General features: G+C 49.7%; 5 non-coding genes across 5 annotated transcripts; 2 read left to right on the top strand and 3 right to left on the bottom strand.

Moving 5' to 3' along the window:
- Positions 1-130: 130 nt before the first annotated feature.
- TRNAP-UGG (transfer RNA proline (anticodon UGG)) lies at positions 131-202 on the bottom strand. Its single transcript has one exon. It is a non-coding gene; the product is annotated as a tRNA-Pro (tRNA).
- An 876-nt stretch (positions 203-1,078) lies between these two features.
- TRNAY-GUA (transfer RNA tyrosine (anticodon GUA)) lies at positions 1,079-1,168 on the bottom strand. The gene is given in 2 exon segments: positions 1,079-1,114; positions 1,132-1,168. It is a non-coding gene; the product is annotated as a tRNA-Tyr (tRNA).
- Positions 1,169-1,745: 577 nt separating this feature from the next.
- Positions 1,746-1,818, bottom strand: TRNAT-UGU (transfer RNA threonine (anticodon UGU)). Its single transcript has one exon. It is a non-coding gene; the product is annotated as a tRNA-Thr (tRNA).
- A 3,989-nt stretch (positions 1,819-5,807) lies between these two features.
- Positions 5,808-5,889, top strand: TRNAL-UAG (transfer RNA leucine (anticodon UAG)). Its single transcript has one exon. It is a non-coding gene; the product is annotated as a tRNA-Leu (tRNA).
- A 3,150-nt stretch (positions 5,890-9,039) lies between these two features.
- On the top strand, positions 9,040-9,134 carry TRNAY-GUA (transfer RNA tyrosine (anticodon GUA)). Its single transcript has 2 exons — positions 9,040-9,076; positions 9,099-9,134. It is a non-coding gene; the product is annotated as a tRNA-Tyr (tRNA).
- The last annotated feature ends 4,258 nt before the right edge of the window (positions 9,135-13,392 follow it).

Here is a 13,392-nt window from a genome sequence, read left to right as displayed (position 1 = left end):
TGCGTGATTTGCAGTGCTGCTACCTTCTGCGGGACAATCGGAGTACGAGACAACTGCTGCACCAAACTTTTTCCAATTAATTATCAAAGAGGCAGCAATTTTTAAAAAGAAGAAAAAAAATGAAGCTCAAGGGCTCGTCCGGGATTTGAACCCGGGACCTCTCGCACCCAAAGCGAGAATCATACCCCTAGACCAACGAGCCACCATGACGAGCAGCTCTCTGCTTTTTCTGAACTGCACTTTCCTGCTCGGTAATTGGCTGCTGAGATTTCCAAGGAAAGTTTCGCTGTGACGTTTCCCTTTTGCACCGCTGTTCTTTCCGTTTTTACCAAGTGTGACCCAGGCCGGTCGCCCCTTCCTCTCCCCGACCCCTCCAGCCGCAGAGGGAAGTGAGGCTGGGACAGCTTCCCGGCTTGGCTCAGAGCCGGCAGGACGCGCACGGATCCAACCCCAAGCCGAGCTCTGTGGAAGAGCTGCGGGTCCCGACCCCAGGAGCCACGCGCGAGGCGCCGCCGTGCCGGCCTGCGATAGCGGCCAGAGTGCACGTCCTGGAGGCAGGACCCGGGCGCGGCCAGGCTCCTGGCAGCCGGAGCCGGCGGGGGTGGCCTTGCGATTCCTGAGTAGGAATCTCCTGGTTTGCTCCGCACCTTTGCCTAGATGGCCGCCTCCCCGGAGGAGTCCGGCTCGCCCAGTCTCATCCCAACCTACTCACGTCGAGTCCCGCTCCCCCGGCCGCTCTAGCTGCAAGAGCTACCCAGAGCCAGCCCTTCAGAGCGCCTCTTCCCGGGGGAATGGGTGTGAGTGTGTAGGGCCGGGCGGTCACGGGCCGCACTCAAACCCGACTTTTGCTGACTACTCGGATCAACTTGTGACCAAAAATACCAAAGCTCCCACTAGGAGGGTCTAAACCTTGCAGATTGGTGCGGAGAATCTGCTCACAGGATCCCCAACCAGGGGCCACTCGCAGTTGGGTTTCCTCTCAAGAAATTCCTGTCCAACATTCATTTAGGACGGGGTAGAGGTAAAGCGATTCTATTTCAGCAATGAAAGATCTGCGATCTCCCAAAACAACAGCTCTTCCTTCGAGCCGGAATCGAACCAGCGACCTAAGGATGACTACATAGGGAAGTGCTACAGTCCTCCGCTCTACCAGCTGAGCTATCGAAGGGAGCACACAAGGGCAACTCCCGGAACCTTTGTTCAGTCTCTCCTAGCCGGAAGTGGGCGCCCCGAGCTGCCCTGGCTGGCGTGAAGAGCGTGGCCCACGCGGACAGTCCCGAGTCCACGGTCGGGGTCACTACCCTTGTACCAATTCCCCTGCCTCGAGCGGGCTAGCAGCGGAGCCACGCGCGGAGGGCCAGCCGGCGGCCGCCCACACGCCCTCCCTCCGTCTCGGGGAGCCCTGGGCGCCGCGGGGCACCCGGCTGGCGGCGAAGGCCGCAGCCCCGCACGGGAGCCACGGACCCGGGGCACTGGTTCTGGGCGCCAGCAGGGCTCTCGCCTCGGACCCGCACAGTCAGGGCCAGCGCGTCCCACAGCTTGTCACGGTCTCAGTGCCACGTTCCAGGAAACGGAGCAGCGGAGCAGCGCCTGCGCACTAGCGCCGGAGCGAAAAAGAAACGGCTTTTTGACTCAATGTTCTTTTCCTGCGAGGCCTGGAGGGTAGGAAGTACTCCTTGGACGGTGTTCCGAAGTTATTTAGGATTGGGGAGAAGTAGAACCTCAAAATAATAAGCAAGTGCCTTAGGCCCCAGCGAGATTTGAACTCGCGACCCCTGGTTTACAAGACCAGTGCTCTAACCCCTGAGCTATAGGGCCCTGCAGGAGAAGGCTGTCATTCCATTTTAGAAAAAGATTCGTACCCATCCTTCCCTAGTGGCAGGAAAAAACAAAACAGAATTTAATTTCACTGTGCTGAAATTCAGGTTGAGGTTGCCGGTTCTTTCTGGTCTTGATGGGAAGTCTCCATGTCCCCCAGTTCAGATATTGAAAAATAAGTAAAAAAATAAAGAAACCCGTATAGAGGAACCAGCCTCAAACAGAAAACAGCAACCGCTTAATTTTCTCCTTTACTTAGAACTGCCACCAATTTACAGCAGCATCCTACTTTTTGTCAGATTTCTTGGAGTTGGGGATCTTTCTCACATCTCCCAGGCTCAGCTCCAGAGCAGGAATTCGCTAATTCACTACAGTATTTAATCTTTATTCAGCTAACACTAAATTCTAATTCTGCCATAGGTTCTACACTTAAAGCCAACCATATAAATATGATCTTTACCACGCTGTCAGTGTCATAATCTTGTGGAACAAAATAACTTTAGTTCTCATGAAAAAAAAAAAGATGAAAAAAAAGTGTGCCAGGTGTGGATGGGCAATGCCCATGAAGATAATGCCCATGAAGATACCGCAAATTTACAAAGTATATCAAATAATTAGGTCTCTAGGAATGGAGGGACATTGTGAAGGAAGTTAAGACTTCAACAAGTTGGATAGAAGATCTTCCTCTCTGTCTCTCCTCCTCTCTGTATATCTGCCTTTCCAAAAAAAGTAAAATAAATCTTAACAAAAAAAAGAATGAAGTTTAGCTATTAAAAAATACCTTAGTGAAATTGCTTAAAAATAGAATTAATGGAATAGTAATCAAATACTAATCTTAACCCATTCCTATCAGAAATTTAGCTTAATGTAAATGCACCAAATGTTTTAATGTGAAGACTGCCAGACAGAATCAAAATGAGACCCAAAAGTCTGTTGTTTACAGAAAACATAGCCTACTTTATTTTTTAAGTAACATGTAAAATTATGTATATTTAAGGTGTACCATATGTTCAGAAAACAGTTTTCAAGTGCAAAAACACAGATACGTTGAAAGTGAAAATATAAAAATATCATAAAAACATTAAAAAAAAAACTGAAGTATTTTAACAGTGTCAAAGACCAGATTGTTAGCTTTTTAATTGGAAAGGTGGGCAGGCAGACAAGGAAGGCTGGTTTTTGCTGATCCACTTGTCTAACCTCCAGGCTAAGGCCAGGGAATCAGTCCAGGTCTGCTATAGGTATGGCAGGACCCCAGGCAGCTGAGATGCCACCTGCACATTAGCAGGAAGCCAGAATCAGGGGCAGAGCTGGGCACCAAATCCAGACACTCTGATAACAGCCAGTTAGAGATTGTTTACAGTGAAAAGTAGAATATGAGATTTTTTTTTAGAATATGAGATCTTGAAGAACGCTTTCTGATGATTAAAGAATCAATTCCACATGAAAATACATTAGATTCTAACTAACTCGGTTATAACTCAGAAGAAATGACTTATCAAGCCATGGCAAGACACGGAGCATTGTGTACAAGCACAGCTTCTGCAGGCAGCAAGCATCTGCCTGTTGCAACTGTGGGCCGTCTAGACTGGCTGTGGATAGCAGCACATGCCTCACTGTCCTTATACCTTAGCAGACCACAGGACAGGGCCTGAGCAAAGAGATGCCAAGAGAGAGGTGAAGGCCCTCCTTCCCAAGAACACTGAGCGGCAAGGGCACAGGATTCTCCAGCCAGCTGCTCATCTGCCTTCCAGGTGGGCATCTCTCCACACAGCAGAGGCTTTGGGGACAAATGCCAACTGCTCAGACAGGCAATCATTACGGCTCTCTGTTTAGCCCAGGTGTAAAAGCAGCTGCATCCCCCGGGTGCAGCCCAGACCCAGCTTGCTGTTACCACCTGGCAGAGGCTGCCTCTTCCCAGTGAGCCAGCAAAAGTGCCCGCCAAACTTGTCCAAGCACCTGCTTTCCAAATTCCTACATTAGAGGTGCAGTTTCCAGGTTGGATATCAGCTTGTTCAGCAAGCCCTTCGTACCAGTCCTCTCCACACTCTCGTCATCTCCTTCCTCGGCCATGGTGCTGCTGTTGAAGGTGGCTCTGCAGACCCGGGCTCCACAGACTTCCCCACAGACAATCTGGGGTGGTGGGTTCAATGCCCCTGATAGAGAAAGTCTGAGACTGCAGCCTGGGATGCAATTCCTGGGACACTTTGAAAGCATAAGTTTTTCCATCAGCTGGATAGAGGACGCCCCTTGCCTTGTCCTGTTTCCTGGTCTTGGGGTAGAGCTGCAACTGATTGGAGCTCGGCAGGCAAGGGTACATAGACAAAAGCTGCTGGACATGCGGGTGGACTCCAGCCACATACTGCTCATGCTGAAGGCCATTTTCTACCCAAGGGAAGGAGCCATTGGTGTACCAGCTGGGCCTGCTGACCTTCAGAACACCATCACCCTCAGTGACCTTAGGTGCTGCTGCTGGACATCCACAAGTTCAGGACCGAGACTGAAGACTACCTGAGCCTGGAGTCACTGATCTAGAAGGTATTGTAGCCCCACTTAGACATGTATGGGTTCAACTCCAGCAAGAAGCCCTGCACCCAGGCCGGCATCCCAAAGAAGTGCATGCTGCACCACTCCTGCTCCAGAATGAGATAGGGAGTACCCTAACATCCATAGGTGATCCATATCCCAGAGAACAACTGGCCCCATGCACCAGGATTTTAACCAACATTCCCAGTCAGGGCTTTTCAGGGATAGACACGATAAAAAGAGGAATACACCTTGACTTGAAGGTCAAGTGAGATAGGATAGAAATAGAAACCAGGTTTATAATTTGTTTTCTCTAAGTGCCAAGCATAGTCCGTGCAGCTGGGAACAAACAGAAGTCAACAGGAAGTCTCTGAAATTGTAAGTCTATTGACAGTCAAGTAAGCTACCAGTGGTGGCTAAGATTACCCATTCTTGCGCAGAGAGCTGGCAGGTGCTTCTTTCTGGACATTGGACTTCTTAGGCTCTAAGGCACTCACAGATGGCAAGGACTCCAGTCATACTAGATCCGACTCATACTAGCTTCATGACTTCATTCTATCACGATTGTTCTTCGGAAGGTCCTGTTTCCAGATAAGGTCACATTTTGATCTACTGGAAATTGAAGAGGTACAATCCAACCCACAGCAAGAATAGTGGGATTTTAAGGAAAACACCAGGAGAGCTGCTCCAAGGAAAGAGCGACTCCCTGGGACATGTACAGGTCCCCAGGAATGGGATCAGAGAGGGTCGTCAGGTGGCAGGGGTCCATTGGATCCTAGCGCGTTCTTTCTGACTCGGAGGGAGCCAGGGATGGAGCCCGGCGCTGCAGGGCAGACATCGTGTGGCCTAGGCGCAATAGAGAGGCAGAGCGGCAGGGTTGGTGTTTTAATTTTCGTCTTCACGGTACTTGTACGAACAAGCCCGAGCTCCCTGGACGCTCGCTCAAAGGCTGCTGCTCGATTGACTCCAGAACTGAGAAGCGCCGAACTCAAACGTCTAGTCCGGAATTGGGATCGCGGCGCCGCTGGGGAGGAGAGCCTGGCTCTTGCAGAGGGGCCGAGCGCCGCCGTGGCCAGCGTCGCCCCCGCAAGCCCCGCAGTGCCTGCCGCGGGAGACTCTCCCGGTCCAGCGGAAAGTTGCTCTTCAGCGCTTTCGGCGCGCTAGTCCCTGGCTGATGCGAGCCCTGTGTCGCCATCCCGAAAGCTCAGCATTGGGAGCGGACGGTCTGGCTCCGAGATCTTTCGCTTTAGCTTGAGGCGTGAAACGAGCCGTCCCGGGTGGGCAGGTGCAGGTTTTCCTGGGACGGAGGGAGGAGGGAAGGGAAGAGCCAGCTCTTCTCGGGCTTTTCTGCACCAACGTCCTTTTGTGAAGCTGGTGGTTGAGAACCCAGAGAATCATACCGCAGGAAGGACAGAATGACAGAATGATTTAACAAGGGTGAGCAGATACTTGTATCTCTGAAGGGTGGTAGTGTGGCCGAGCGGTCTAAGGCGCTGGATTTAGGCTCCAGTCTCTTCGGAGGCGTGGGTTCGAATCCCACCGCTGCCAGACTGTATTTTAATGAATTCCCCCTCAATCCAGGTTTGACCTAATGCAAAAGAGTTTGATGTATGTAAACTTGACTAGTTTTCGAATTTTTCTAAACGCCAGCACTTGATGTGGGATTGAGATCGGGGAGTGAAGGATCCACAGCCTGTTGAACCAAGTTTTCAGTTCAGTGCAATCCCCAAACCACTAGAAGGCCTTCCCGCATCACCACTCCCCCCTTCCTTGCCTTCTGTTGGCAAGGGACCCACAAGGCCTTGACAAAGGGATGAGATTTGGACAGAATCCTGGAACAACCCTAGAAGTTCAGGGAGTATTCTGTGAAAGAAAGGAGTAGGGTACTGCAGTGTATGTCTGACTCTGTGTGTTCCTGTTTATTGATCTATTTTTACATTTTAATGACAATACAAACTGTCGTAAATGTGGTCGTTTTATAATATAATACAAATGTAATGTCATAAGTCAGTCAGACCATGAGCCAGTCCTCTGCTGTGAGCACTGTGCTCTCTCTGGGCTCCCAGTTCTGGAGCAACAAAAACAGGCTCCGAGATGGTGGGCTTGCAAGGTGAACTTCAAAAGCGTAGACCCTCAAAGACCCTCAAAGCATCCCACTCCAAGGTGCCGGTATCTACTCTGCCTCTACCATTAGCAGAATGGGGATGTTTCCAAAAATCATAGCCACAAAATATAAAACCTTGAGATTTCATCTTCTCTGGAAAAAATTCTACACAGCCGCTCAAGCTACTCAGTTCTCATTCACCACCACAAATGTTACTCTGTATCTGTTCACTCTGGTGAGCGTTCCTTTTGCACACACCAGGAGGAAGAGGAAACTTGCAGAGCCCAGGGGAAAGTAACCTTTTGCTAAGCCTATCTGTCCTCTGCAGGCTCATGATGATGCTGGCCTAAAGTTGCACAATGAACACAGTCTAAAGGATCTGAAAAAGTAAAAGGAGGTATTTAGTATCAGACAAAGTGGGCAGGAATCTACCTGCCACCAGATAGTGTGGCCAAGTGGTCTAAGGTACTGGATTAAGGTTCCAACCTCTCTGGAGTGTGGATCCCACCACTGCCAGTTAGCTTTTGTGGGTAACAAATGTACTGGATTGGGAAGAGAAGGAGCCACAGAAGTGGCTCAAGGAAACCCTAGAAATCCAACACCTTCCTGTCTTCTGGCATGATGGTGCCAGAGAAGGTTTTGATAACTTTCCACTGAGTCTTTACAGATGCAGTTACTGAGATGGTAGGAAAGGAAGTCTGAGGAGAGACACATTTCCGGAGACATTCACACACACACACACACACACACACACACACACACACACACACGGCAGCAGTTCGCGCAGCAGGACTGACATAAGCATGGCACTTGATACTTGACATCCTTTTCTCATAAAAGAAAAACCACAGAGGCAGTGTGGGCAGTGTGTGAGATAGCTCGTTTGACAAGAGCACGGGGCAGGTCCTGTGGTCTCCACTGTCCCTCCGCCCCTGCACAGCCTTGACCTCAGCAGGGCTCCTCCGTTTAGGTGGCTCCCCAGCTACCTGTTTGCTGTGGGGAATTTCTGGTCTTCACTCTGGATCTCTCTATTGGGAAATGAAAATGTGGTGTGTATGTGTGTGTGTGTGTGTGAGAGAGAGAGAGAGAGAGAGAGAGAGAGATCCAGTAAGCAAGGCATTTCAACCCTGCTAACTTGAGTCGTTGTGGTCCCAAGAAGATGAACTCATTGTTCCCAAGAGACCAAGACTGCTACCACCAAGAATTTTTTTTGTATGTGGTGGCAAGAGATGTGGCCCAAACCACAGCGTCTAGCCAAGAGCCAGTCACTACAGCAAGAATTTGAACTCAAAATTGCTGTAGCACTACTAGCAGCACGCTGCCAATAGTGCCTCATTCTCCAACAAAAACTACAGACCCTGGCAGCTGAAACAAGGACCGCATCTCCAAGACTCATCTGACACCTGTGGCCACCACAGGACTCTGCACCATGCTCTCTGAGGTACTGAATAACAAGTGTGAGTCGCTGAAGTTTTGGTATGGGGGTGAGACAAAGGGTGACAGTTTCTTTTCTTTCCTTATCTCCTTCCCCATGATGACAAGATAAACACGCACTCAACAAGTCAGTGGGCAATTGATTGGCTTCAGAAAGTGAAAGAGACATGTAAAACAGGCAAGAGAAAGGAAATAAGAGCATACAGTCAGTACATTGTCAGAAGAATGTGAGTGGCACCAGGAATCTAAATAGTTCCAGCTAATTAATAATTGAGCTAATTAGTGATGACTGGAAAAATACTATGGCTATCAAAAAGGGTAATATGGCTGCCACTGCTTCTCCCCTGAGGACCAGACAACAGGCCCCATCTGCTAATTCATACTCTGTTGCTAATAAAAGAGTACCAAGCACAGAGTGGTTACAGTGAAAAATTATTTAAACCCGCACTTTCAGAGCTCCAAGCTAAGCGGCTGCGTACTGAGACAGTGCTGAGTGACACAGAGAACCGTGCAGAGCACCGACCTTTTGTCTCTCTCTTCTGGAAAGATAACACATAGTGTTAGCAAGGAGGTGCCACTATGATGAAAGTATATAATTCTAATCATGTATTAAAAAAACCCCTCATGTCCAAAAAACCATAATCAGACATAATTTCCACTCTCTTAACACAAACAATCCCAAATCAAATTTAAATGAGTTTCTTACTGGGGAGTGGTAGCGGAAGGAGGATCATTTGGAAGCACAGCTCCAGACATAAATGGAATTTCAGGAAGCGAAAAACAACTTGACTAAAACAATGTGACAAAAGGCTCATCTACAGATGTCCACAGGACCCGGGGTGCCCACATAGTTCTCTCTTCATCTCTCTCCCCAGTAGATCTGCCCCTCTGTCTGTCTTTCCCCCTCATCTCCTCCCTGTCTGGGAAGGACTGTCACTTTGAGAGAGCAGGACTAAGGAGCAGGGAGTAGTAGGCCAGCAGCGGGGACGCTGGCAGCAGCAGCCCTGCTCAGGCCAGCCCCCACCACGCACCAGCAGCTACTGAGCCCACAGGGTTTGCCAAACCAGATTGGTTGTTTCTGACCAAATCCTAGGTCAGCAGCAGGAACTCGGCCTCCTTTATTCCAGAAAGGAGAGGAACCTAGACTCAGTACCGTGCACCCTTCGATAGCTCAGCTGGTAGAGCGGAGGACTGTAGAGTGCAATTTCCCCTTGTAGGCATCCTTAGGTCGCTGGTTCGATTCCGGCTCGAAGGACGTGCTTTGTTTTATTCTGCTACATGCGAGTCTTCAGCTGACCACTTGGTGGCAGCATCCAAACAACCCACCGGCAACAACCACCAAAACTTTTCTGCATTTCCTCCGCTGCTGGGAGTGCTTTCCCCCTAGGGAGCGCTGACATTCCAGTCCCATCCCTCCAGCGCAAACCCGAAACAATCCACAGGAGTTGTCATCTTAAGGACACCAGCACCCTGCACACCCATGCGCCTCTGCTTTTATTCGTGGTCCTCTCTCCCACTGTGGCTCTTGACACACCATCGCCAATTCATTCTGCACACAGCCATCAGCACCACTTGCGCAGAGAGGAATCTGGTCAGGCTTCCAAAAGTCAAACCCTGGAGGTTATGACAACAGTTGGGGAAACAGGGGCATCGACTCTTTATAATTTCCACATGTCCTCCTGGTTCTCTACCATTGCCCTAGTCCTTTATAAACTATGTGCTTATCCCCGGCCGGTCCCAATGGCCTTCCCTTAGCTACCAGTGTACACAGGAAAGGACTCGGAACATGCTCTTTGCTGCTCTGCTTTCTGAACTTTGGGGAGTGAGCAGGCACCCCAACAATTTCCTGGTGAACAGAGCTTCCCATCAGGCTGAGAACTGCGCTGTGCCCTTTTCCCTTCACCTCTCCTGACCTCTTCTTGCTGCTGCAAGAGGGCATAGGCTCCTGCTGGAGAGAAAGGACACCGACCCTTCAGTTTAGAGCTGACAGCTCGCCCTGCAGCTGGTAAGGAGGCGGCTAGAGGAGTGTGCCCAAGCAGAGCCTTGGCAGGAACTCCGGGAGAGCTGGGCATGCTGGGGATCAAGAGCAAAGAGCAGAAGCAAGCTTGCTCTACAGCTATTGATGCAAGGGCACAGGCATTCACCCTGACTCGGGACACAGTGAGTCTGCACAGCCTGCTGAATGATTGTTGAACGTGTGCAAGGCAGCGAATGGGCTGAACTCTCTCCCACTGGGAAGGGTTTGGGCTCTAGGCGGCCGGAGAGGCTTTGGGGTATAGGTACAGTAGGCAGTATCCCTCAATCTCCTTCGTTCTAGGAAGAAATCTCTGGACAAATGGTGGACAGAATGGACACATCCCAGAGACCCCGCCATGATGTGGGTGTGGCTCCCAGAAGTCCTCAGGGGTCCAGTGGCTGCTCTCCCCACCTCAGAGGTCCCTGCGACCACTGATATCCTGTTGTCTTCAACCCCCCACGAGGAGTCTCCTTCCCCAGCATGGCTCACCAGTAAACCTCCTGTAGGATCCTGAAGGGGAGCTTAGGACTTTAAGGCTGGGTAGGCAGGTGCAAGGGTGCCATTGCATCGGGATCCCTGGCCTGGGCTGTGTTGGATACCACAACCCCTTAGGTGGCCAACAGCACCTGTTGGCAGGAAGACAGCGGTGGCAACCACCTTCAGGGTGCTCATTCTCCCCAAACTAGCCCTCCTTACTGACGCTTCCCCCACCCTGTTCCCTTATATGCCCCCCCAAAACCTTTTGTCAACCTCCTTCCTCATGCGTGCCCCTTGTGGCTCTCACCCTTACCTGTGGAGGGGGCAGAAGGCCAACAAGGCAGAAAGTGCAAGTCCCTGAGCAGGGACCTCGCAACAACGGCCTCCTCAGACTTAGCAGGCACCCACCAAATGTGCGCCGCTTCCTCACTCACAGAATTTGCTCCACCTTGAAGGCAGTGCTGAGGCTACCTGCCGGGCCAGTTTGCTCACCAACAGTCAAATTTTACACTTGATCTTAGCCAAAAGGCCGAGAAGCGATCCCAATAGTCAAATTTTTACTCTGGGACCTCAGCTGTTCCAGAGACTGCTGGCTTCATGCCAGAAAATCAAGGGACCTGTATCATTTACTGTGCATCTTTGAAAAGTTCAGCTGGTAGCATGGAGGAGTATAGAGCAGGCTTTCACTTGTAGGTATCCTTAGGTCGCTGGTTTGATTTTGGCTTGGAGGATGTTCCATGCTCCTTTTGCCCACACACATGAGCTGCCAACCGACTAGATTGGGGCAGCATCCATACAGGTCACACACAGCAGCCACCAAAACCTGTCTTTCAGCACGGTCATCCTAACGGGGTGCTTGGATCAGGGAACACAACCTTTTCCTTTCTGCCAGGACCACAATTACCTCCTGCAGGATCCTAGGGTCCACCCAGGTGACCCATGGCCACCCTATCCACTCACATCCACACTTCTCTGCTTTCATTTACATTTCTCTCTGATTCTGGAAACACAGGGGCATTCATTCGGACACAGCTTTGCTCCCCAGTGGAGACAGGGGAGCCCATGAGCAAACTTCTGAACATCAAGATCTGGGTACCACAGCACCAAAATGTCTTTCAGGTGAACTCCTCATAGATCTGTTCTGGGTCCCCAATTTAAAATCTCCATTCTCTTCCAGGAGAGATGACTGGTAAGGACTCTTCAGAAGGGGTCCTAAGATGACAAGGCCAGCAGTGGGGACATCTTTTCAGCTTGGTCACAAAAGTGTAGTCTAAGAACTAACACCCACACACATCAGGAGAGGCTTGGGGTGAGCGTGTGACTGGCATACACAAGAGACCCAGCAAGCCCCAGGTACACTGGAGGAATTTTGGAATCTAAGAGTCTGAGGTCCAGAAAAAGGAGCTGACATGGGGAGGATCAAGGATACAGCTGCCACCTGAATTTGAAATTTCTGAAAGCACTCCCCTGGGAGGCTGAGATCTGATGCGAGAATGAGGAAATGAGCTGTCAGTTTCCAATCTCCCTCCATCCTATCAAAAGTTGGAGCATACAGGGTTTCCTGGGATGACAATAAGAAGGCTTAATAACTTCTGTATGGGAAGTTTTCTGTGTTTTCCTATCAACTGTAATGTTCTCTGTGAAACAACCAAAAGTGACTGCTGTAAAAGTTGGTGTTTGTTCACAGAACCATGCAAATCCCTCGAGTCCTTGGAGGGCAGGCCAGCAAGCGCAAGACTGGGATAGTCCAAGGCACTAGCAATGCCAAGGGGACAACTGGAGGTCACATGCTTTTGAAGGGCGAGAAATTGTCCTCTGATAAGATATTTGTCCTTGGAACTGAATGCCAATTCTCACTCCTGCATTCATTCCTTCATTCATAGAACTTTATTTGAGCCCTCTTCCAGGTACAGGAGAGCTAAGTGATTGGTGTGGTACTTACTTTGCTGGGAGAATTAAAAGACTCCATGATTTTATAAAATCCACATTATTTACATCTACTGGGTCTCCAAATTACCTGACTTACTGCACTGCTTGATAGGAATGAAGCAAAGCAGAGCACTGTGTGCCACGGTGCCTGCTCTATGGAGGAAGCCTGATGTTCTGAGGTCAGTGAGTGGCTTCAGCCCCATGTTTACATTTGGCAGGGATGCTGTAGCACTTTGCTTAAGGCAAAGAGCAAAAATCCCATGATGTCTGTCATCTCAGAGAGAATGCACATAGGTTGGGCTCATCAGAATAATGAGCATTCCACCGCATTTTCACAGTGATGAAAGCAAGAGTCCAAGTCTGACAAGTTCCCCTAGCCTTGTGTGAGATGATTTGAACCCCAAGTCCAGCCAGCAACAGTATGTGAGCCCATGGCTGTATGAACACCACACCACATCAAAGGAATTTAGAGTGCATCAGGTCCAAATGTGTTATCAAAGGCACACAAGAATGAGAAGTGACTATGAGGTCAGAGTGGGAACAAAAACTGATGGTGTGTAGAAAGTAAAAGGCACAAACCCATAGGGTGAAATGCGATTATAGCTTGATCACTACCAGAACTGGCAAGCTAAGGCTAGGGGATGGAAATAGTCTTCCAAGTGTCCCAAGGAGCATGTGGCACATGCAATGGGACAAATAGAAGAGAGATGTGTGGGGTTTTTAGTGGGATGAGTTTTAAAGGTGTCTGTGTGTGTGTGTGTGTGTGTGTGTGTGTGTGCGCTATGCAGACTGGCTGCTCCATGACAGTGGGGCCATCACATGAAGGTTTGGCACATGTGTCCTGAAGTCACCTCCCAAGCTGAGTTCTCTATTTACTTACACATACAGTTATCGTGGCTGGCAAGATCTATGTTCTTACTGGTGAAATAATACCAAAATGACATTTCAAAGATCAGCATTTTTATATGTAACATATTTCAGTGCTCACATTAGTGAGATTTGCATTTTAGTACATAATTTTTTTCAATCTTCTTTATGTTTTTATCATCGCCCTAAGGAAGGCAGGCAGCTTGAGCTGTGAAGAAAGGCA

The sequence above is a fragment of the Ochotona princeps genome, chromosome 6 (genome assembly GCF_030435755.1).
Source record: "Ochotona princeps isolate mOchPri1 chromosome 6, mOchPri1.hap1, whole genome shotgun sequence".
Classification (NCBI taxonomy): domain Eukaryota; kingdom Metazoa; phylum Chordata; class Mammalia; order Lagomorpha; family Ochotonidae; genus Ochotona; species Ochotona princeps.
This window is presented reverse-complemented; position numbering and strand designations above follow the sequence as displayed.